This window comes from Chanodichthys erythropterus, chromosome 16, assembly GCF_024489055.1.
Source record: "Chanodichthys erythropterus isolate Z2021 chromosome 16, ASM2448905v1, whole genome shotgun sequence".
Taxonomy (NCBI): Eukaryota; Metazoa; Chordata; class Actinopteri; order Cypriniformes; family Xenocyprididae; genus Chanodichthys; species Chanodichthys erythropterus.
In genome coordinates, this window is record NC_090236.1 from 46,725,722 (window position 1) to 46,750,201 (window position 24,480).

The window sequence follows — 24,480 nt, forward strand, 5'->3', positions numbered from 1 at the left end:
CAAAATCCGTTTGCAATTAAACAACTTCAATGTGTTCGCAACAAGTTAAAAAAAGCTTGGTGTAAATTGGATAAACCCTGTAGGAGTAGTAGTATAAAATTCATAGCCTGTTTTTTCAAAAAATTAACATTCAAACAAAAATAGCCGACTTCCTGTTGGTCGGAGCTAATGAATGTAAATTAGAAAATTGTCCGGCTTGATGAGAATAATATGTGTACCGAGTTTGGTGACTGTAGGAAAAACTAACCCCCCCACTTTTGTCAAAAGGTGGCGCTACTGAGCCCCTCCACCACGCCCATTTCTATGGCTTTGTCCATGTCTACTGGTTGACAATATTGATGTGTGTGTCGAGTTTCATGCAATTTGAAGCATGTTAAGAGCCTCAAAAACACTCAAGAATATTATTACAGTTTGACCTGTTGCCATGGCAACAATATTTCAAATATCAAAAATCCTGTCATAGGTCTACATCTGCTGTGTATTGACATTACACTGATGAAGTTTGAAGCAAATCAGGTAAAAATAAGAGGGTGATCTCAAAACATTTCAAAAAGTGATACACTTCCTGCTGCCAGTTGGTGGCGCTATAACTTTGACTCACAATAGTCACATCCATGTGATCAGACTCCTATAACGAACACACTCGTGAAGTTTCATAAAGATCAATATATGTATTAAGATGTTATAACACATTTCCTGTTTCCTTTTTCTCGCCATAAATTCGTTGCCTCGCCACGGCCAAACCGTTCGAGATATCAAAAATCCCCTGGCAATTTTTAATCATCAGTGTCTTGACTTCATGCTGACCGAGTTTGGTGGCGATCGGATTAATCGTCTAGGAGGAGTATATCAAATTCCAGAGCATGCGTTTTTCAAACAACCCTTAATAGCTGACTTCCTGTTGGCGTGGCGATTAACTTAGAGCGCGAAAGTTGTTCGGCCCGATGAGGTCTATATGTGTACCGAGTTTCATACTAATACGTGCAAGCATGTTTAATATATGGAAAAAATTTTCAGACTTTGTTCAAGGGGGCGCTGTCGAGCCCCCCTGCCACGCCCGGGTACCAGCCTCTCCGGCGTCCTAATGGCCGCGGATTCCAATGTGTGTGCCAATTTTCAAGAGTTTTTGAGCATGTTAAGGCCCCCAAAAAGCCCCGGAAGACGGAAAAAAAAAAAAAAAAATAATAATAATAAATATAGCTGCGAGCAGCGATGGCGGGCCCAAGCCCGGTGGCACCGCCACCCCGGTGGCTTCAGGGCAACTGTGCACAGCGGGCAATAGGCACTTAAAACGGTTAAACATCAAAGGACTATGTCAAATTCACTCCACATTTACTGCACTACAAGGTGCCGCTATAGAGCCCCTCCTCCCTGCCCATTTTCAAAGGATTACATGTGCCAAGTTTTAACATTATTCTGATGAATTTTGAAGCAAATCAGGTAAAAATAAGAGGGTGATCTCAATGTATGCTGAAAGTGACACATTTTCTGCTTCCAGTTGGTGGCGCTATGACTTTGAATCACAATAGTCAAATCCATGTGATCAGCCTTGTACAACGAAGACTAAGCCAAAGTTTCATCAAAATCAATTAATGTATGCAGAAGTTATAACACTTTGTTTCCCTTTTCTTGCCATAAATTCGTTGCCTCGCCACGGCCAAACCGTTTGAGATATCCAAAATCCGTTTGCAATTAAACAACTTCAATGTGTTAGCAACAAGTTAAAAAAAGCTTGGTGTAAATTGGATAAACCCTGTAGGAGTAGTAGTATAAAATTCATAGCCTGTTTTTTCAAAAAATTAACATTCAAACCAAAATAGCTGACTTCCTGTTGGTCGGAGCTAATGAATGTAAATTAGAAAATTGTCCGGCTTGATGAGAATAATATGTGTACCGAGTTTGGTGACTGTAGGAAAAACTAACCCCCCCACTTTTGTCAAAAGGTGGCGCTACTGAGCCCCTCCACCACGCCCATTTCTATGGCTTTGTCCATGTCTACTGGTTGACAATATTGATGTGTGTGTCGAGTTTCATGCAATTTGAAGCATGTTAAGAGCCTCAAAAACACTCAAGAATATTATTACAGTTTGACCTGTTGCCATGGCAACAATATTTCAAATATCAAAAATCCTGTCATAGGTCTACATCTGCTGTGTATTGACATTACACTGATGAAGTTTGAAGCAAATCAGGTAAAAATAAGAGGGTGATCTCAAAGCATTTTAAAAGTGATACACTTCTTGCTGCCATTTGGTGGCGCTATAACTTTGACTCACAATAGTTACATCCATGTGATCAGACTACTACAACCAACACACTCCTGAAGTTTCATAAACATCAATCAATGTATGCAGAAGTTATAACACATTTCCTGTTTCCCTTTTCTCGCCATAAATTCGTTGCCTCGCCACGGCCAAACCGTTTGAGATATCCAAAATCCGTTTGCAATTAAACAACTTCAATGTGTTCGCAACAAGTTAAAAAAAGCTTGGTGTAAATTGGATAAACCCTGTAGGAGTAGTAGTATAAAATTCATAGCCTGTTTTTTCAAAAAATTAACATTCAAACCAAAATAGCTGACTTCCTGTTGGTCGGAGCTAATGAATGTAAATTAGAAAATTGTCCGGCTTGATGAGAATAATATGTGTACCGAGTTTGGTGACTGTAGGAAAAACTAACCCCCCCACTTTTGTCAAAAGGTGGCGCTACTGAGCCCCTCCACCACGCCCATTTCTATGGCTTTGTCCATGTCTACTGGTTGACAATATTGATGTGTGTGTCGAGTTTCATGCAATTTGAAGCATGTTAAGAGCCTCAAAAACACTCAAGAATATTATTACAGTTTGACCTGTTGCCATGGCAACAATATTTCAAATATCAAAAATCCTGTCATAGGTCTACATCTGCTGTGTATTGACATTACACTGATGAAGTTTGAAGCAAATCAGGTAAAAATAAGAGGGTGATCTCAAAACATTTCAAAAAGTGATACACTTCCTGCTGCCAGTTGGTGGCGCTATAACTTTGACTCACAATAGTCACATCCATGTGATCAGACTCCTATAACGAACACACTCGTGAAGTTTCATAAAGATCAATATATGTATTAAGACGTTATAACACATTTCCTGTTTCCTTTTTCTCGCCATAAATTCGTTGCCTCGCCACGGCCAAACCGTTCGAGATATCAAAAATCCCCTGGCAATTTTTAATCATCAGTGTCTTGACTTCATGCTGACCGAGTTTGGTGGCGATCGGATTAATCGTCTAGGAGGAGTATATCAAATTCCAGAGCATGCGTTTTTCAAACAACCCTTAATAGCTGACTTCCTGTTGGCGTGGCGATTAACTTAGAGCGCGAAAGTTGTTCGGCCCGATGAGGTCTATATGTGTACCGAGTTTCATACTAATACGTGCAAGCATGTTTAATATATGGACCAAATTTTCAGACTTTTTTCAAGGGGGCGCTGTCGAGCCCCCCTGCCACGCCCGGGTACCAGCCTCTCCGGCGTCCTAATGGCCGCGGATTCCAATGTGTGTGCCAATTTTCAAGAGTTTTTGAGCATGTTAAGGCCCCCAAAAAGCCCCGGAAGACGGAAAAAAAAAAAAAAAAAAAAAAAAAAAAATAATAATAAATATAGCTGCGAGCAGCGATGGCGGGCCCAAGCCCGGTAGCACCGCCACCCCGGTGGCTTCAGGGCAACTGTGCACAGCGGGCAATAGGCACTTAAAACGGTTAAACATCAAAGGACTATGTCAAATTCACTCCACATTTACTGCACTACAAGGTGCCGTTATAGAGCCCCTCCTCCCTGCCCATTTTCAAAGGATTACATGTGCCAAGTTTTAACATTATTCTGATGAATTTTGAAGCAAATCAGGTAAAAATAAGAGGGTGATCTCAATGTATGCTGAAAGTGACACATTTTCTGCTTCCAGTTGGTGGCGCTATGACTTTGAATCACAATAGTCAAATCCATGTGATCAGCCTTGTACAACGAAGACTAAGCCAAAGTTTCATCAAAATCAATTAATGTATGCAGAAGTTATAACACTTTGTTTCCCTTTTCTTGCCATAAATTCGTTGCCTCGCCACGGCCAAACCGTTTGAGATATCCAAAATCCGTTTGCAATTAAACAACTTCAATGTGTTAGCACCAAGTTAAAAAAGTTTGGTGTAAATTGGATAAACCCTGTAGGAGTAGTAGTATAAAATTCATAGCCTGTTTTTTCAAAAAATTAACATTCAAACCAAAATAGCTGACTTCCTGTTGGTCGGAGCTAATGAATGTAAATTAGAAAATTGTCCGGCTTGATGAGAATAATATGTGTACCGAGTTTGGTGACTGTAGGAAAAACTAACCCCCACTTTTGTCAAAAGGTGGCGCTACTGAGCCCCTCCACCACGTCCATTTCTATGGCTTTGTCCATGTCTACTGGTTGACAATATTGATGTGTGTGTCGAGTTTCATGCAATTTGAAGCATGTTAAGAGCCTCAAAAACACTCAAGAATATTATTACAGTTTGACCTGTTGCCATGGCAACAATATTTCAAATATCAAAAATCCTGTCATAGGTCTACATCTGCTGTGTATTGACATTACACTGATGAAGTTTGAAGCAAATCAGGTAAAAATAAGAGGGTGATCTCAAAGCATTTTAAAAGTGATACACTTCTTGCTGCCATTTGGTGGCGCTATAACTTTGACTCACAATAGTTACATCCATGTGATCAGACTACTACAACCAACACACTCCTGAAGTTTCATAAACATCAATCAATGTATGCAGAAGTTATAACACATTTCCTGTTTCCCTTTTCTCGCCATAAATTCGTTGCCTCGCCACGGCCAAACCGTTTGAGATATCCAAAATCCGTTTGCAATTAAACAACTTCAATGTGTTCGCAACAAGTTAAAAAAAGCTTGGTGTAAATTGGATAAACCCTGTAGGAGTAGTAGTATAAAATTCATAGCCTGTTTTTTCAAAAAATTAACATTCAAACCAAAATAGCTGACTTCCTGTTGGTCGGAGCTAATGAATGTAAATTAGAAAATTGTCCGGCTTGATGAGAATAATATGTGTACCGAGTTTGGTGACTGTAGGAAAAACTAACCCCCCCACTTTTGTCAAAAGGTGGCGCTACTGAGCCCCTCCACCACGCCCATTTCTATGGCTTTGTCCATGTCTACTGGTTGACAATATTGATGTGTGTGTCGAGTTTCATGCAATTTGAAGCATGTTAAGAGCCTCAAAAACACTCAAGAATATTATTACAGTTTGACCTGTTGCCATGGCAACAATATTTCAAATATCAAAAATCCTGTCATAGGTCTACATCTGCTGTGTATTGACATTACACTGATGAAGTTTGAAGCAAATCAGGAAAAAATAAGAGGGTGATCTCAAAACATTTCAAAAAGTGATACACTTCCTGCTGCCAGTTGGTGGCGCTATAACTTTGACTCACAATAGTCACATCCATGTGATCAGACTCCTATAACGAACACACTCGTGAAGTTTCATAAAGATCAATATATGTATTAAGACGTTATAACACATTTCCTGTTTCCTTTTTCTCGCCATAAATTCGTTGCCTCGCCACGGCCAAACCGTTCGAGATATCAAAAATCCCCTGGCAATTTTTAATCATCAGTGTCTTGACTTCATGCTGACCGAGTTTGGTGGCGATCGGATTAATCGTCTAGGAGGAGTATATCAAATTCCAGAGCATGCGTTTTTCAAACAACCCTTAATAGCTGACTTCCTGTTGGCGTGGCGATTAACTTAGAGCGCGAAAGTTGTTCGGCCCGATGAGGTCTATATGTGTACCGAGTTTCATACTAATACGTGCAAGCATGTTTAATATATGGACCAAATTTTCAGACTTTTTTCAAGGGGGCGCTGTCGAGCCCCCCTGCCACGCCCGGGTACCAGCCTCTCCGGCGTCCTAATGGCCGCGGATTCCAATGTGTGTGCCAATTTTCAAGAGTTTTTGAGCATGTTAAGGCCCCCAAAAAGCCCCGGAAGACGGAAAAAAAAAAAAAAAAAAAAAAAAATAATAATAATCCTTAGAAGAACAAGAGGGCCCTGCGCGAATTTTCGCTTGGGCCCTAATAATCCTTAGAAGAACAAGAGGGCCCTGCGCGAATTTTCGCTTGGGCCCTAATAACGAGCAGCGATGGCGGGCCCAAGCCCGGTGGCACCGCCACCCCGGTGGCTTCAGGGCAACTGTGCAAAGCGGGCAATAGGCACTTAAAACGGTTAAACATCAAAGGACTATGTCAAATTCACTCCACATTTACTGCACTACAAGGTGCCGTTATAGAGCCCCTCCTCCCTGCCCATTTTCAAAGGATTACATGTGCCAAGTTTTAACATTATTCTGATGAATTTTGAAGCAAATCAGGTAAAAATAAGAGGGTGATCTCAATGTATGCTGAAAGTGACACATTTTCTGCTTCCAGTTGGTGGCGCTATGACTTTGAATCACAATAGTCAAATCCATGTGATCAGCCTTGTACAACGAAGACTAAGCCAAAGTTTCATCAAAATCAATTAATGTATGCAGAAGTTATAACACTTTGTTTCCCTTTTCTTGCCATAAATTCGTTGCCTCGCCACGGCCAAACCGTTTGAGATATCCAAAATCCGTTTGCAATTAAACAACTTCAATGTGTTCGCAACAAGTTAAAAAAAGCTTGGTGTAAATTGGATAAACCCTGTAGGAGTAGTAGTATAAAATTCATAGCCTGTTTTTTCAAAAAATTAACATTCAAACCAAAATAGCTGACTTCCTGTTGGTCGGAGCTAATGAATGTAAATTAGAAAATTGTCCGGCTTGATGAGAATAATATGTGTACCGAGTTTGGTGACTGTAGGAAAAACTAACCCCCCCACTTTTGTCAAAAGGTGGCGCTACTGAGCCCCTCCACCACGCCCATTTCTATGGCTTTGTCCATGTCTACTGGTTGACAATATTGATGTGTGTGTCGAGTTTCATACAATTTGAAGCATGTTAAGAGCCTCAAAAACACTCAAGAATATTATTACAGTTTGACCTGTTGCCATGGCAACAATATTTCAAATATCAAAAATCCTGTCATAGGTCTACATCTGCTGTGTATTGACATTACACTGATGAAGTTTGAAGCAAATCAGGTAAAAATAAGAGGGTGATCTCAAAACATTTCAAAAAGTGATACACTTCCTGCTGCCAGTTGGTGGCGCTATAACTTTGACTCACAATAGTCACATCCATGTGATCAGACTCCTATAACGAACACACTCGTGAAGTTTCATAAAGATCAATATATGTATTAAGACGTTATAACACATTTCCTGTTTCCTTTTTCTCGCCATAAATTCGTTGCCTCGCCACGGCCAAACCGTTCGAGATATCAAAAATCCCCTGGCAATTTTTAATCATCAGTGTCTTGACTTCATGCTGACCGAGTTTGGTGGCGATCGGATTAATCGTCTAGGAGGAGTATATCAAATTCCAGAGCATGCGTTTTTCAAACAACCCTTAATAGCTGACTTCCTGTTGGCGTGGCGATTAACTTAGAGCGCGAAAGTTGTTCGGCCCGATGAGGTCTATATGTGTACCGAGTTTCATACTAATACGTGCAAGCATGTTTAATATATGGACCAAATTTTCAGACTTTTTTCAAGGGGGCGCTGTCGAGCCCCCCTGCCACGCCCGGGTACCAGCCTCTCCGGCGTCCTAATGGCCGCGGATTCCAATGTGTGTGCCAATTTTCAAGAGTTTTTGAGCATGTTAAGGCCCCCAAAAAGCCCCGGAAGACAAAAAAAAAAAAAAAATAAATAAATAAATAATAATCCTTAGAAGAACAAGAGGGCCCTGCGCGAATTTTCGCTTGGGCCCTAATAATAATCCTTAGAAGAACAAGAGGGCCCTGCGCGAATTTTCGCTTGGGCCCTAATAATCCTTAGAAGAACAAGAGGGCCCTGCGCGCTTAATTCGCTTGGGCCCTAATAACTATTAAGTAACTATTAATGAACTGTGAAACTCAGTATCAGGTTATGGCCCTTTCTTCTTTACTACTAATGTTAGTTGATTTACTTAGATTTATGCCTACTGTACTGATATATATATATATTTATATATATATATATATATATATATATATATATATATATATAATATATATGCTCTGCAAATATTGTTAAACATTCGTTAATTTGCACCACTGTATGTTTCTGTCGGTGGGTGCTATAATGTTGCACGTCTTGCATCGCATGCAGGTCAAAGTTTGAGCGCACACATGTAATATCTGTGAGTTTTGTAATATCTCCCGTTTTGCAAGAGAAAAGGGACTGGGATTCCAACTGTCAGCGGAGAGGTACATCGCTCTCGCATTATAACAATGCGCTGGCGACACTTAAACTAAACACTGTAGATACCACATTAATGAACTGTAGAATTAGAAGAAAGTTGTTTATTCATTTATGTTTTTTAAACAAATGGTGAATTCTTCGTGTTTTTCCTCGTGCACGACCATTTCCGTGGATGGCGCTTGAGAGTGTTAATTTTTTTATTCAAGTGTTGTCTGCAACCAGAAAATCAGGATGGATCCGTGGTCTGCCAATACCTCAGGTATGTTTATGGCCTTATATATATTTTGTGTCTGTTTTTACTCAAGATATTTCACATTACTATTATAAAGTGATGCCAAATGAGTTCTGTATTTAAGGCAATGATCATTACCACGTCATGCTCAAAGAATTACTTCAAACCCACTGATAATTAATAAAGAATTACCACATCATTCTCAAGGAATTACTATGAACCTGGTACAGTATTCTAAAGTGAAAACAATGGGAACCCATTGATAATTAATGAAGAATTACCACATCATTCTCAAGGAATTACTAAGAACCTGGAACAGTATTCTAAAGTGAAAACAATGGGAACCCATTGATAATTAATGAAGAATTACCACATCATTCTCAAGGAACTACTAAGAACCTGGAACAGTATTCTAAAGTGAAAACAATGGGAACCCATTGATAATTAATGAAGAATTACCACATCATTCTCAAGGAATTACTAAGAACCTGGAACAGTATTCTAAAGTGAAAACAATGGGAACCCATTGATAATTAATGAAGAATTACCACATCATTCTCAAGGAATTACTAAGAACCTGGAACAGTATTCTAAAGTGAAAACAATGGGAACCCATTGATAATTAATGAAGAATTACCACATCATTCTCAAGGAACTACTAAGAACCTGGAACAGTATTCTAAAGTGAAAACAATGGGAACCCATTGATAATTAATGAAGAATTACCACAACATTCTCAAGGAATTACTAAGAACCTGGAACAGTATTCTAAAGTGAAAACAATGGGAACCCATTGATAATTAATGAAGAATTACCACATCATTCTCAAGGAATTACTAAGAACCTGGAACAGTATTCTAAAGTGAAAACAATGGGAACCCATTGATAATTAATGAAGAATTACCACATCATTCTCAAGGAATTACTAAGAACCTGGAACAGTATTCTAAAGTGAAAACAATGGGAACCCATTGATAATTAATGAAGAATTACCACATCATTCTCAAGGAACTACTAAGAACCTGGAACAGTATTCTAAAGTGAAAACAATGGGAACCCATTGATAATTAATGAAGAATTACCACAACATTCTCAAGGAATTACTAAGAACCTGGAACAGTATTCTAAAGTGAAAACAATGGGAACCCATTGATAATTAATGAAGAATTACCACATCATTCTCAAGGAATTACTAAGAACCTGGAACAGTATTCTAAAGTGAAAATATCCTTGTGCATAAGTAATAAAGCCTAAAGTATTACTAACATAAAAAATTTAATTTTACTTTAAAAGATGACACATTTTAAGAACATTTACATTTATTGCAGTGTTAATAACATTTTCAAAAAAAAAAAAAAAAAAAAAAATTTCCATACAAAAAAAAAAAACAATGAAAAAAGTGAACACTAAAACAAGAAAACAATACCAAAATTTTACATCAGATTACTAGGAACTTACCAAATATAACAACAGAAGACAGCAAATATGTGTATGCCTAAACTTCAGCTTTCAGCCAATGGTTTTCTAATACATCTAATTCATGTTATTTTTTTCTGGCAAAGGTCTATAAGCATGCCATTCTTCTTTTTTTCCTCGATGATGCTTCGAAGTGGCTCCCTTGTGCACATTTCTTTGCACTGTTTGGCAAACTCTGACAGTTTCTGGAACTTTTCACGCAATGTCTTGTAGGCTTCAGCATCACAATACTCCAGCATCACAATACTCCAGCTCTGCTATTGCTGCCGTATCCACAACCGTTTTTCGAGCCACCCCACACTTGTGGTATGACACATTGATGTCCTAAGACACGAAACGATCGGTTTTTGTGAGAAACCGAACGGTATTTATATCATTTTTAACTCTAATACACCACTATGTCCAACTGCATTCATCCATGACGGAAGTGATCTCTAGCACACGTTGAAGTCTACGCGCGCGACATCACTTCCGTCCAGAATGCAATTTGACCTTATTAACATGGAGGATGAAGGCAGTTGGACATAGTGGTGTATTAGAGTTAAAAAAATTATATAAATACCGTTCGGTTTCTCACAAAAACCGATCGTTTCGTGTCTTAGGACATTAATGTGTCGTACCACAAGTGTGGGGTGGCTCGAAAAACGGTTGTGGATACGGCAGCAATAGCAGAGCTGGAGTATTGTGATGCTGAAGCCTACAAGGCATTGCGTGAAAAGTTCCACAGAGGCCAGAAACTGTCAGAGTTTGCCAAACAGTGCAAAGAAATGTGCACAAGGGAGCCACTTCGAAGCATCATCGAGGAAAAAAAGAAAAATGGCATGCTTATTGACCTTTGCCAGAAAAAAAAAATAACATGAATTAAATGTATTAGAAAACCATTGGCTGAAAGCTGAAGTTTAGGCATACACATATTTGCTGTCTTCTGTTGTTATATTTGGTAACCCAGATAGCAAACTGACATAGAATCAACGTAGAAACGACGTTTCTCGTGACATCGAAACGACGTTGATCTCCGACGTTGATCCGGCATCAGTTTGCTCATCGGGGTAATGTTGAATCAACGTCAGACACTCCATTCAAATCTAACGGAAAATCGACGCAATTGGTTTGCTTACCGAACGTTGAAACGATGTTGATTTTCGGATGGTTGAAACGACGTTATAGAATCGACACATATTCAACATAAAATCGATCTAATTGGTTTGCTTACCTAACGTCGAAACGATGTTGATTTCAGTTGAGTGAAACGACGTTGTAGATCAACACGTATTCAACATGAAATCGATCTAACTGGTTTGCTTACCCAACGTTGATGTTGATTTCATTTGGGTGAAATAACTATACAATTAACACATTTTCTACTTGTTTAAAAAATCTCAAACACTTAATACTAAAAGATAAGCATGTTTAAAAAATAATCACACATCACAATCAGTTAACATTGCTTTTAATATTTACAAAATACATTTACAAATAGCCTACATCGTTAGAGCATACAAACCTTCTATAAGAATGACAAAGAAAAGGCATTTACACTCAAATACACACAGAGGTATAAAAGTTAATTATAGGCTATTATAAATAATAAGTTACAAATTAAAAGCAATAATTACTCAAGTATAAAACTGGTCATGTTCTTTTGTACCAAATGTGTTATTTTTATTGGAGCACAAAAGGAGATGCAAGGCAGAACATCAAGAGACTGTCAGCCTGAGTCAGAATTCACTATCACTTCTTCTTTTCTAATGGTGACTGAGACTTTACGTCTCTCTCCTTTTGTGTTCAACAAAAATAAAGACATATGGGTCAGTAGATGATTTATAAAGAAATCTTACCCTTGAAAATGGAGGACAGAAGAATATAGCAGATGAATTGGTTTTCCTTTGCAATTAAAATGTAAGTTCCGTGCTCTTGTAACAACAGGGATGTAAACTCATCAGGGGTGAAAATGGTGACAAAGATGTAACACACAATTTCAATACCATGGAAAATGAAATATATTTTTTAATTTCAAAGTTTATGAATATTTTAATTTATTTTATAATTATTATTGACATATCAAAATTCAAATATTTCATTTTTATCTAAATGTAAACCAGTGTCAATTCATGAAGTGCCCCAATGATTTAACGGATTCACTCCTGTAATTGGATAAATGCGAATGTATATATTTATTATAATATTGCTAATTTATTATAAGTCTATAGCTCCCAGCTGTTAGAATAGTGACTCAATTATGCACATGCTGTATTTTATCTGGCATTATTGTAGTGAAACTGAGCAACTGACAGTGGAAGGTGTAGACAATATTTCAGTGAAGTCATCAAAATGTTTTAGGAGTTGAAAACTTAACTCCTTTCTCTCTCACAAACACAACAGTTACACCTTTTAAATTTCAGAGTGTCTATTTACATAAAGTGCAAATAACGTCCCTTGTTGGCAAACGTCTTCAGTGACACAGCAGTAGCAAGTAGGGAGTTCTGGCTTTTGATGCAGGTTCAAATCTGCCTTTTGCTAAGCTCGCATTTATTTTCAATAAAAATGAAAATAATGTTCTAAAAGAGGAAATAAGCTGCAAATGAGTGTTTAATAATATTAAAAGTGCTTATTGGGTAGTTAGGAGAAGGTGTAGGGAGGGTTTTATTCTACTAATAAGCCAGCATCCATTTAATAATTTTAATAAATACAATCATTTACACTCTATATTATTGCATCCTGTTAATGTACAAAAATACTGAGGTGCAAATAGTATCTGCCAATATTAAGTAGGCCTATAGATAGCATCTATTTACTCTTATTGCAAAGAACTGATACTTTACATGGTGTAAACAGAATCTATCACTATTTTCACCTAGTGTAAGAAAATGTGCTATTGTCACTTAGTGCAAATACAAATCACAAATTAAGAAAGTCATAGGCTCAATTTTTTTGTAGATCAAAAAAATTTGGCCAATCATGCATATTTCTTTGTGTATGATTTTGTGAATCACCTACACTGTTTGGCTATTCTCATGTGGTAACATTAAAGAAATATTAAGTGCTAGCTACAAAAAACAAAAAAAGTTTGTAATAAAAAAAAACATCAACCATAAAAGAGTAAGTATCGCTTTAATATAGACTAAAATATTGAATGTCAAATAGTAGCATTTATAATAAATATTTAGCTACTGTTCATTTCTTGCCAAAACCATACTTCTACAGTGCATGGTAATTTCAGGGTGGTGCAGTGTTGATTACTGATTGATTAATAATGACAAGATTAGATTGTCAGATTGTATATTTTTACATTTTTAATATATTACTGTTTGTTAAAATTTGAATTCATGTTAAAAAAAAGATGCTGCAAAGTGTGACATATCAGGACTGTTACAGTGTCCGAAGAACACGGCTTAAACGTGAGCATATGAATTTCTTAATTTGTGAAATAGGATTTGTGCACCTCCAATGAAGAATTCAAAAAGGTGTAACAGCTGTTTTTGTAACTGGAGAAAAAAAAGTTAAAAATTCTTTAATTTTTTTAATAAAAATAAATAAATAATAATTTACTGATGTTTGGCTATTCTTTAAAATTAGAAATCCCACTATCACAGGTGCTCAGTTTTGCTATAGTAATTCCCTCACAAAGCATGGTAGTAATCAGCCATCCATTTAAAAGCAGAGGTCTTTGTGGTGTACTGCTGGTACATTTGTCTACTCCAGGCCAACATCTGATGTCCTGATGCCTTCAACTGGGGATCCCTGAGATCCTGCAATAGAAATAGTACAGATCAAAATCATACATCATACATACCCATTACAAAGTATCTCATCTGGTAACACAAATGATCATTCTAGGTTTAGTTTTTTAGCTGAATATACAATATTTGTGGCATGATAATGCCCAAAAGAAATGATCTCAACTCGCTCCTCTGAATATTCCTTTAACCTGGCATTTTGTGAGAAGACCAATGACCTTGTGACATCTTCTTTTACATTGTAATTTTCATATAAGATAAATAATTAATGCAAAATATGAAACATCCATGTATTTACAAACCTCATTTGGATAAATACGATGGTGAAAACCTTGAATCAGTGATACACAGGAAAGCCTGTCAGTGATGTGCTGTAAAGTAAAAGGAAATAAATAAATAAATAAAGGTGAAAGACACCGATAACACTGTAAAACTGTATTTTCATAGTGGGTCCTTTTATAATAAAGTCATTATATTATGTCTTTAAAAGATCTTGTTAATTTTGTTTAATAATATGAGCAATATTAATAGTAGTAGTATATATAAATGCTAGAAAAATTTCACCATGACCTGTTTGCATGAACATAATGAGAACAGAAAGTAAAAAACAGCTCCATCTGAAACTTTTCAATCAAATCAAAGGAGTACAAGCTCCTGTTCTAAAATTATAGTACACATGACACACAAATGCAGGGGTGCAAACACATGTATGGTCAAAAAAGAGAGAGGTAATCGAAGCCCCCGCCCAGCGGAAAATATCCAGATACTTACACTGCCACCAACCCCTGCCATCCCCAGCCCACCCCATAGGCACAGACTAAAATGAAATTCTGAAAATCAAAATACAGACGCTAATTTGTAATATTCAATTTCATTTTTTATTCCAAAACATTTGGCTGGAGTGAGACTTTGTAAAAATTTCAGTTTGCGCGTGCGCGCGGAGAAAATGTTTGGTAACCCTAATTTTAAAAATCAATGTCAGTCCATGTTTTAGTATCATTGGGGTGACATAATTTATTTTATTTTTTGTCAGTTTTGTTACCTGACAGGGGCGGAGCCAGACATTGTAAACATTCGGGGCTTAGCCCAATGCTTAGCCCAAAGAAACAGCATTGACTTGTACCTGGGCATTAAAAAGGGTTCAAACTTTTGTACTCATTTCTTTTTAAAAGATAAATCCTTGAGCTTTCATTTTGATCACCAGATCACCAGCTGATCGCGTGCACAAATGCACGCTCTTCTCTTTAAAACACGCAGCACAGAGAGACTGTATATATACACGTAATCACTGTCTTTTGCTGTTTTATAAAGGCACAAAGCCATATCACAGTTTCAATTTTAGTTCGTTGGCAAACGTAGTATGTTTTAAATTTTCAGTTCACTATGAAACGGTGGCGGCATTAATGGAAAACACTGAATGTATAGCTGATAAATGTGCTAAAGTTGTCATATGTTATATAACAAAACGTATATAACGTACTCGGTTACTTACGTAACCTCGGTTCCCTGAGAGATAAGGGAATGAGTATTGCGTTTCAAACGCTATGAGAAAACTCCTTTTCTCGAGAAAATAACGGCCATGGTGTGTAAAGCAGAAGCAGGCTGGCCAGCGGCGGAGTGTGCACGATCCGGGAGTGCTGAAGACGTTCTGCGCGGCTTTGATGGGTGCGCGGCCACAAATGAGCGGCGACCGCTTCTTCCAGTGGCAGGAGCTTCACATATCCTTTTTCCTCAGCGCCCTCAACAAATAGAGCGTTAACTGTACGTACACACCGCTGCCGACTTTAGCTGCAAAGAAGCTCTGGCCGCTTTGTCAAAGACGCTTGTCAAAAAGTACAGGGAAGCTTGACGCTTTGAGATAGGACTAACTGCAGAACCACAGAACCATACGTCATGACAGTCTGAGGACGACAGTGCCAGACTAACAGCCTGAGGGCGGAAGTGGGCGGAGCCAATTTATCTCCGTAGGCATCGCTCCATTTGGAGCATTTTAAAGTTTAAAACCATGTTAATGTGAAATATTGTATTAAAACGATCTAACTGAAATTATAGATATAGATTCACATTGTGTTAATAGCTTAATCATATACACAATCACGTTAAGATATATAGCCTATGTGTGTATTAAAATCCCCTTGTAACCTTTTAATATTTTAAAAGTTCATAAATTTGTTTTATGTCTTAAATGATTAACTGAATATAAATTGAACACAACAAAGCTTAAACACTAAAATCGATAAACATTTATTAATTTGTCATAAAATATTTTACTTAAGCATTTCAGAATGAATCATTGTTTTTCATAATATATAATACGCATTACACGGTTGTACACTAGAATGCATGAATTAAACACATTCAGATCCATCAAACCCAAAAACAAAAGATATTTATTTAATTTTAATAAAATGTACTAAAATGTAAGAGCAAAAGCATTATATAGCCACTAGCTGTGCTTTGCTCTAAAAAAATACAAAATCAAACCAAATTGAGTGTAGATTGAACAGCAGGTACATGATGACAAATTAAATCTAAAAAAATAAACTTTTTTGTAAAATGTCCATATCATCCTTAATTTGAAAGCAAAACACTAAAGGCTCTTTGGCCAGTTGTCTGTCATCATCTGTTTCAGCCTGTGAAAGTTCTTGTTCCTGGTCTTTTTCTTTCAATATCAGAAAGCACAGCTCTTCCACTAAACCCGTAAAGACCTTTGATTGTTGTGCAGCGCAGAAGTCTTCTGTGATCCGTGGTTCCTTCATGAGAGAAGGGTATAAACAAATGGGATGAGATGTTAAAAGTGTATTTAACAACACTTTGTGTTGTAGTCAGGATGCAGCACAGCATGTATAATAAAGTTTTGACATTCTGTTTTTCTCATGTTTATATATTGAAGACTTAAATCATACTCTGTCACCAATGAAATTAATCAGTTATGTTCAGTATAATTTTTTTTTTTTTTTTTTTTTTTTTTTAAAAGGCAAGCAATTCACATGGCTTTTCACGCTACATTTAACCCCGGGTTATCGTCGTCCTAAACACCACTTTTAACCGTGGGTAAAGTAACGCTCCACATATTGCTTGTATATTTACATGCTTTTGACAGTCACAGAAACACTGTGCATTGTATATAAATAGAAAATTCAGCATTGGAAAGAAAAAAAAAAAACAAATGCTGACAGAAAATGCAACAATTGCAGAGCAGAAAATACTGTTTAATTCTTTTATAGTCTGAAATGTTCATTCAGGATAAACTTGATCTATATGTAATGAGGAAGTTGACTATATGTAATGAGGATGTGCAATGCCTAAGCATTTATGAAAACATATTGTGTGCTTTGTTCATCCAATCAGTGACACTGACACTGCAAATAAGGATGTTAACCAGGGTTTAGTAATGTACAGTGCATATGAATACTCAGGATTAATTGTTAACCTCAGGTAAATGATGATCAGTGTGAAACGTGAATCAAGATAACCCAGGATTCTGTTTACCTGGGGTTAACAATCACCCAGGGTTAACTATTTAAAGTATGAAAAGCCCTCATATATGTTTTTCATTCTAATGAAAAGAGAAGTTCATACATTTTTAAAAACTTTTAACTTTTCCTTTTTTTTTGCTTACCATTAACATGAAGATCCCACACAGCCGGTCAACTGTTTCTAAAACAATAGAATATTATTAAGTTATTCCTGAAAAGATGTGACAGATATAACACACCATCTGTATAAGTAGCTTATGTGTTTATGAAAGTCTTATAAAACTAACCTTGTTTTTGATCAGCTTCTCTTGTTCTGGGGTGATTCTGCTTGTCAATTTACTGCATTGCAAAATCAAAGAAAAACTTAGATATATAACCATAAAAATTGCATAAAAGAAACAAGTTTCATTCTTCTAAAGTCAAAATTACTACTTACTTCATTGCAAAAACAACATTTTAAATTCAGAATACAAAAGAAACGTTCATACCTCCATGAACGACAGTTTTTTTTAAGTGAATTTGAAGCTGTGCATTCAACCTGTGCCGTCTGGTCGGTTTAAGAGCACTGGGCAGTGGAAGTTGTTGCAGCACGTTTTGCATCGCTGTAAATGAAGTAAAGCGGAGCATCTCCCGATACTAATATGCCTCTAAAATCCACAAAAACACTGATCAGTATTGTAAAATGTAACCAATTAAATAAAATACAGTACCAACAACAAGTAAAATAACAAACCATGAATATGTAAACACCCAGGTGAAAAAATACTATAGTAAATACTATAGTGTTTTTGAACCATACTGTATTTACAACACTAATGAATGCTACATAATACTATAATATTAACTATAGTGAACTGATAAACTAGTATAAATAGTATACTTTAGTTTTTACTACAGTAAACTGTAGTGTATATTGTAGTATAATATACCCTAAAATTGTAGAAAACTTAGTACAATATTGGGTAAAGTAATTTGTTTATATTATTATAGCTGCCATATTATCACAGCAACTATAGAATTACCACAATAAATTAATTCAAGTATTTATAGTACTATAGTATGGTTCAAAAACACTATAGTATTTACTATAAATGACTATAGTATTTATTCACCTGGGCGCAAGCAACGTGAGACGATTTGTAAAATATCAAAAGACGTGATAAAGTGACTTTGAAGCCCATTTACAAAATATCTGAGTCATGTTAAGTGTTAACGATCGAATAAATACACAACACATAAACGTGATCGATTAAAAGCACAACACAAAGAAACTTTTTACCGTGTTCGCTTCTTCCGCCATGATTGTTTGCTTGTTTGTCGTCAACTCCGCCCACATCCAACGTGAGACTATTACTCCGCCCACTTCCGCCCTCAGGCTGTTAGTCTGGCGCTGTCGTCCTCAGACTGTCATGACGTATGGTTCTGCGGTTCTGCAGTTGGTTATTATTGGACGCTTTGGCCGCTCTGTATATTGAGTGCGTGGCCGGGGCTCTCTCTCTCTCTCTCTCTCTCTCTCTGCTCGTGCTCGACCCTACATGAGACTATTTTTATTGAGCAATTTAGCTAGCCCACATCATAACACACGTCAGACAACATTTGCAACTATAGTTGAAGTCTGTAACTTAGTCTCGGCACACAGACTGATTAGGCAAGGCTACGTCTGTAATGACAAGGCTCACCATTTTATTATTTGCTTACTTTGATTGCCTTACAAACTTTCACACTTGCCGACTCCGACTCCGAACCTATGCTCCGAACTCTCTCTGAACTTCTCACACGCAACTGACGTATCAGGTGCAAGGTTTTCAGCCAATCAACGATCAGAGAATACTGCAGTTAGAACGTTGTAGGGAGATGTAACAGCTGTGGGCCTTAAACTCCTCTCCTGTCATTAATAAGCTGTGGTCTAGTCATCAACAGAAAGTAACGGATTGAGAGGGGAGAAAAATGGATTTTGGCGTGATATTTCTTGCGTGTGCGTGAGATTGATGCTGAAAGCGTGAGTGTCATGCCAGATGCGTGAGAGCTGGCAACCCTGCCAGTTTCCAGTAAAACGGGAAGGCACGGCGCCGAACTCGGGTCTCAGGAAGAAATAATGCATTATGCGTCCATGTTTACAGATAATTGCTGCAAATATAGCTACAGCTGTCTGTCTCCCTTAAAACCATTCAAACTGGTTGACGGCGCGCATGTTTTTGGAACTATTGAGAGCTACACGAACCACGTGACAGCGTGGCGGCGAGATCAAAGAGTGTCGCAACTCTCATATTTAACGGCTCTGGGCCGACCTAATTATTGCAGCGTAACAATCCTTTAACGGATTTGAAAACTGTTAATGTATTGATAATGTGTTATGTGTATGCAAGAGCAAAGAGATGTGTTTTTAGTCTAGATTTAAACTGACAGAGTGTGTCTGCTTCCCGAACAATGCTAGGAAGATTGTTCCAGAGTTTAGGTGCTAAATAGGAAAAGGATCTGCCGCCTTCAGTTGATTTTGATATTCTGGGTATTATCAACTGGCCTGAATTCTGAGATCGCAATAAACGTGAAGGACTATAATGCATTAAGAGCTCACTTAGGTACTGGGGAGCTAAACCATTTAGAGCTTTATAAGTAAGTAGCAAGATTTTAAAATCTATACGATGTTTAATAGGGAGCCAATGTAATGTTGACAGAACTGGGCTAATATGGTCATACTTTCTGGTTCTAGTAAGAACTCTAGCTGCCGCATTTTGGACCAACTGTAGTTTGTTTAAAAGCCGAGCAGAACAACCACCCAGTAGAGCGTTACAATAATCTAGTCTTGAGATCATGAATGCATGAACCAACTGTTCCGCATTTGTCATTGAGAGCATATGTCGTAATTTAGATATATTTTTTAGATGGAAGAAGGCGGTTTTACAGATACTGGAAACATGACTTTCAAATGAAAGATTGGTATCAAAGAGCACACCCAGGTTCCTAACTGAGGACGAAGATTTAATGGAGCACCCGTATTGCATTCAACCACAATTATCTTTATGATTTCTGTGAAGGAATGTCTGCCGGGATCTGGTAAAACTTTAGTTGTACTAGATAAAACCAACACAACATTACATATGCATCGATTATTTTACCTGATATGAAGTGTGCACTGCAAACACGAGTATTATTTATGATCGTCTGGACGGAGACAATCATAAATTATGCTCGTGTTTGCAGTGCACACTTCATATCAGGTAAAATAATCGATGTATATACAATGTTGTGTTGGTTTTATCTAGAACAAATCAGCATGTTTCTGTTTTATAGGTGAAAAGTCGCCAACTTTCAGTGCACTAGCTAGCTTAAATGTTAAACAAACATTTACAAAAATACAGCGATAGATGTGTGTGCCATCCTTTGAATGGTCTCTTAAAATAATCCACATTGCTAGCCATAATCATAGTTAGCCCAGCGTTAGGTTACATTAGACAATAAGCCTTGACAAAATTCCCCGAACCACCCGAAAGTAATCCATATGTTGTCTAGGAAATATCCAAAACTTAAGTTAATTTACAAAAATAGCTGTCACGGTCCCGCAGAGTCAGTGACTGTACATATTCAGACAGTTCTGAACCTTCTTCTGCATCTATGTTTAATAAATCCCTCCTAAAACATGCTAGCTTACGCTTGTCAACGTTGAGTCCAGCGTCTCTTTTTGCCTCCAGCTAAGCCCCGCCCACGAGGAAACGTTGCAATGTTTACAAACTTTTAAGGGGTCTATTCATTTGCGCGTTGTCTCTAGGACACGCCCACAATAGCAGGATATCATGAATATTCACGTAAGCGCCACCCAGTGGAACAGAATATTTCAGAAACAGAATATATTGTAACACCGGTTTTAAATCGCATCGATTTAATGGATTATTTCGAAAAGGTAATAAAATATTCCTTTGGAATATAAATCTTTGGACCTTTGTTTTGATGAAAGTCTTCATGCCAGCAGCTACTTAAAGAGTGTTTATTTTTGTTTAAAATATTATAATTACGTAACTAAGGCAGGATACTGCAGCACAAAACCCTGAAATGTGTCAAACATAACATACTCAAACAACCTAATGTACCTGATTTAAAACAATTTTAAAAGCAGTCAAATAAAATAATTCTGATAATAATCATATAATTTATTCTGTGAGGTAATACAGCACAAATGCACAGAAAAAAAATAGACCGCTACTTTACAAGATGACGTTATACTTATTATCACCAATGTCATATGGTTTTGTTTTCCTTTTGTGATGTTTCCACATCATACTCATCATCTTGTTAAGTCGCTGTCTGTTTCAGATTGGATGTGAGAGCTGAAGACTTGAAGTCTTTAATTTTTAAATGTCATTTCAATTTGAGTTACATTCATAGAGTAATTACTTCTGTAGTTGTTATAACATTGAATGCAATATTTATATAGGCTACAAATGAATTTGATGTTTAAAAAAAATAAAATAAAACTAAGAAAAGATGAAAAAATCTGGAAAAAAAGTCAATTTTCAGGATAATATTTTAAAGATAGTTTTGTACAATCCAAATAAGCTTTACAGATCTTTAGAAAGGGTTTTAACAATGTTTTTCAATTATTGCATATGCACCTATAGGTCAATCAAGTTCAGTTACAATAACTCAGGACACTAAAGAGACCTTTCTACTAACTCTGAAAAACAGCAGGATAAAGATGCCCAGGGTCTCTGATCACCTGTGTGAACGTGCCTTAGTCCTGCTGCAGGAGACAAGAGGACTGCAAATGTGAACAGAGCAATAAACTGCAATGTCTGTAATGTAAGATGCCCAAGACAGTGCTAAAGGGGACAGAAGGACAGCTGATTTTCCTTCTAGTGCCAAACCACATGTAACCATAAGTCCCCCAGACATGTTTGAGAACGTGAAATGCCTTGGTGGAAGATTGGAGTAAAATCTCACAGCAAGAACTGCAAATCTGGTGCTGAGGATGAGATGCTCTGTAAAGAAGCTCAGACTTTCAGATGTTCATCAAACATCTGTTAAATTTGTTCAGTTTATGTCTCAGTTGTTGAATCTTTTTGTTTGTACAAAAATGTTAAAGGTGCCCTAGATTATTTTTTTACAAGATGTAATATAAGTCTAAGGTGTCCCCTGAATGTGTCTGTGAAGTTTCAGCTCAAAATACCCCATATATTTTTTTTTTATTAATTTTTTTAGCTGCCTATTTTGGGGCATCATTAACTATGCACTGATTTTTTCAGCACGGCCCCTTTAAGAGATGCGTAAGAAACGATGGTAACTTTAACCACATTTAACAGTATATTAGCAACATGCTAATGAAACATTTAGAAAGACAATTTACAAATATCACAAAAAATATCATGATATCATGGGTCATGTCAGTTATTATTGCTCCATCTGCCATTTTTCGCTGTTGTTCTTGCTTGCTTACCTTGTCTGTGCACAGATCCAGCCGTTAATACTGCCTTTCCTTGTCTAATGCGTCAAATGGGCTGGCATTATGCAAATATTGGGGTCATACATATTAATGATCCCGACTGTTACGTAACGGTGTTATGTTGAGATCCGAGTGTTTTCCGGAAGTATTTTAAACAAATGAGATTTACATAAGAAGGAGGAAACAATGGGGTTTGAAACTAAATGTATGTCTTTTCCATGTACTGAACTCTTGTTATTCAACTATGCCGAGGTAAATTCAAATTCTGATTCTAGGGCACCTTTAAGAAATTTGCTGGAAAAACAGTTGAAAGTGAAAAACTCAATGTGCACTAATATTGAATGAATAATAATCAAGAAATTAAGGTTGACATCGAATATTCACACAGTCTAGCTTATTTTTATTAGGACACAGATACATTTGTAGAGGTTTATTTCAAGTTGTCAACACTAGTACCGCAGTCAAAGAATGATAACGAAGGAAGCAGACTAATCAAACTACTCAAAAACTTTTTAAAGCCTCAAATAATAAAAGCAGCTAAACAGAAAACACATCAGTGTAAAACAAGGTTATTCGCTCATGTTTGCTCTGCTGTAGGCCTATCATTGCGTTAACTGTTTATGTGAATGCCTGTCCTCAATCAGGCAAAGTAGCTCAGACGATTTATCATATATTACACAAACTATGCATTGTTTTGAACATGTGAACTGTTGACTAACATTGAGGGCCCTATTTTAACGATCTAAACGCAAAGTGTAAAGCGCACGGCGCAGGTGCACTCAGGGCGTGTCCAAATCCACTTTTGCTATTTTAACGACGGAAAAACGGTCCGTGCGCCGGGGCGCATTTTTGAAATGGGTTGTCCCTATTCTCTTAATGAGTATTGGGTGTAACGTTCAATAAACCAATCAGAGTGTCATCTCCCATTCCCTTTAAGAGCGAGATGCGCTCGCGCCATGGCGGATTGCTATTTACATGGTGGAATTTGTTGGCGGAAAAGCTGAACGCTTTTCAAGCGAAGAAACCGATCTGCTCGTGCGCGAAGTTAAACGTTTAATTAGAAGGTAAACGAAGTTACATTTTTATATTTATGTAGCCTACACAATAATATTCTTTTACACTGTAATCCTTTTGTTTTTAATATTTGGCATGTTTGTGTGATGCGCATCCCTGTGTGTAATAAGCAAAGTCGACGCGCCCAGAGGCGCAGTTTCTACCAACGCGCTCTAACAAAAAAATTTTGCGCCATTGGCTTTAGACTTTAGACCAGGTTTGAGTTGGTCTATGGCGCAGTCTATTTTCAGCTCCTCAAAATAGCAATGCGCCGGCAATGCGGCTGAGCACACCTCTTTTTTACACCAGCATGCCCATGGGCGCACTAACTGGCGCAAATGCATTTACTAATTTAAGGACGTGGCGCTGAACGGGAAAACGCGAACGGCGCCGGACGCAAACTAGCAAACACACTTGCGCTGCGGCTTGCGTCGCATTGCGCCAGGTGTATTATAGGGCCCTGAATATTTTATTACTTTTTCGAAATAATCCATTAAACCGATGCGATTTGAGGAGCGTGTACTAATATTTTCAGTTCCATTCGCTTGCGCGTTGTCTCAAGGACACACCCACAATAGGAGGATATCATGAATATTCGCGTAAGCGCCACCCAGTGGAACAGAATATTTCAGAAACCGAGGGTGCTTCTCAATATCCCTCCTCGTCTCCTCGCTCCTCCGTCCTCCATCCTATGACCCGGAAAACAA

The 24,480-nt window shown here is 37.4% G+C and overlaps 1 protein-coding gene and 2 long non-coding RNA genes across 5 annotated transcripts in view; 1 reads left to right on the forward strand and 2 right to left on the reverse strand.

Annotated features, from left to right (window-relative positions):
• fgf12a (fibroblast growth factor 12a) overlaps nucleotides 1-24,480 on the forward strand; it is a 404,326-nt gene that overhangs the window by 161,621 nt on the left and 218,225 nt on the right. The gene's annotated exons all lie outside the window — the stretch shown is intronic.
• LOC137003710 (uncharacterized) lies at nucleotides 11,657-15,866 on the reverse strand. Its single transcript, XR_010892031.1, has 3 exons — nucleotides 15,300-15,866; nucleotides 14,110-14,178; nucleotides 11,657-13,819 (listed from the first exon to the last, which is right to left on the reverse strand). It is a non-coding gene; the product is annotated as an uncharacterized lncRNA (long non-coding RNA).
• On the reverse strand, nucleotides 15,954-18,720 carry LOC137003709 (uncharacterized). Its single transcript, XR_010892030.1, has 5 exons — nucleotides 18,566-18,720; nucleotides 17,775-17,933; nucleotides 17,574-17,625; nucleotides 17,430-17,467; nucleotides 15,954-16,560 (listed from the first exon to the last, which is right to left on the reverse strand). It is a non-coding gene; the product is annotated as an uncharacterized lncRNA (long non-coding RNA).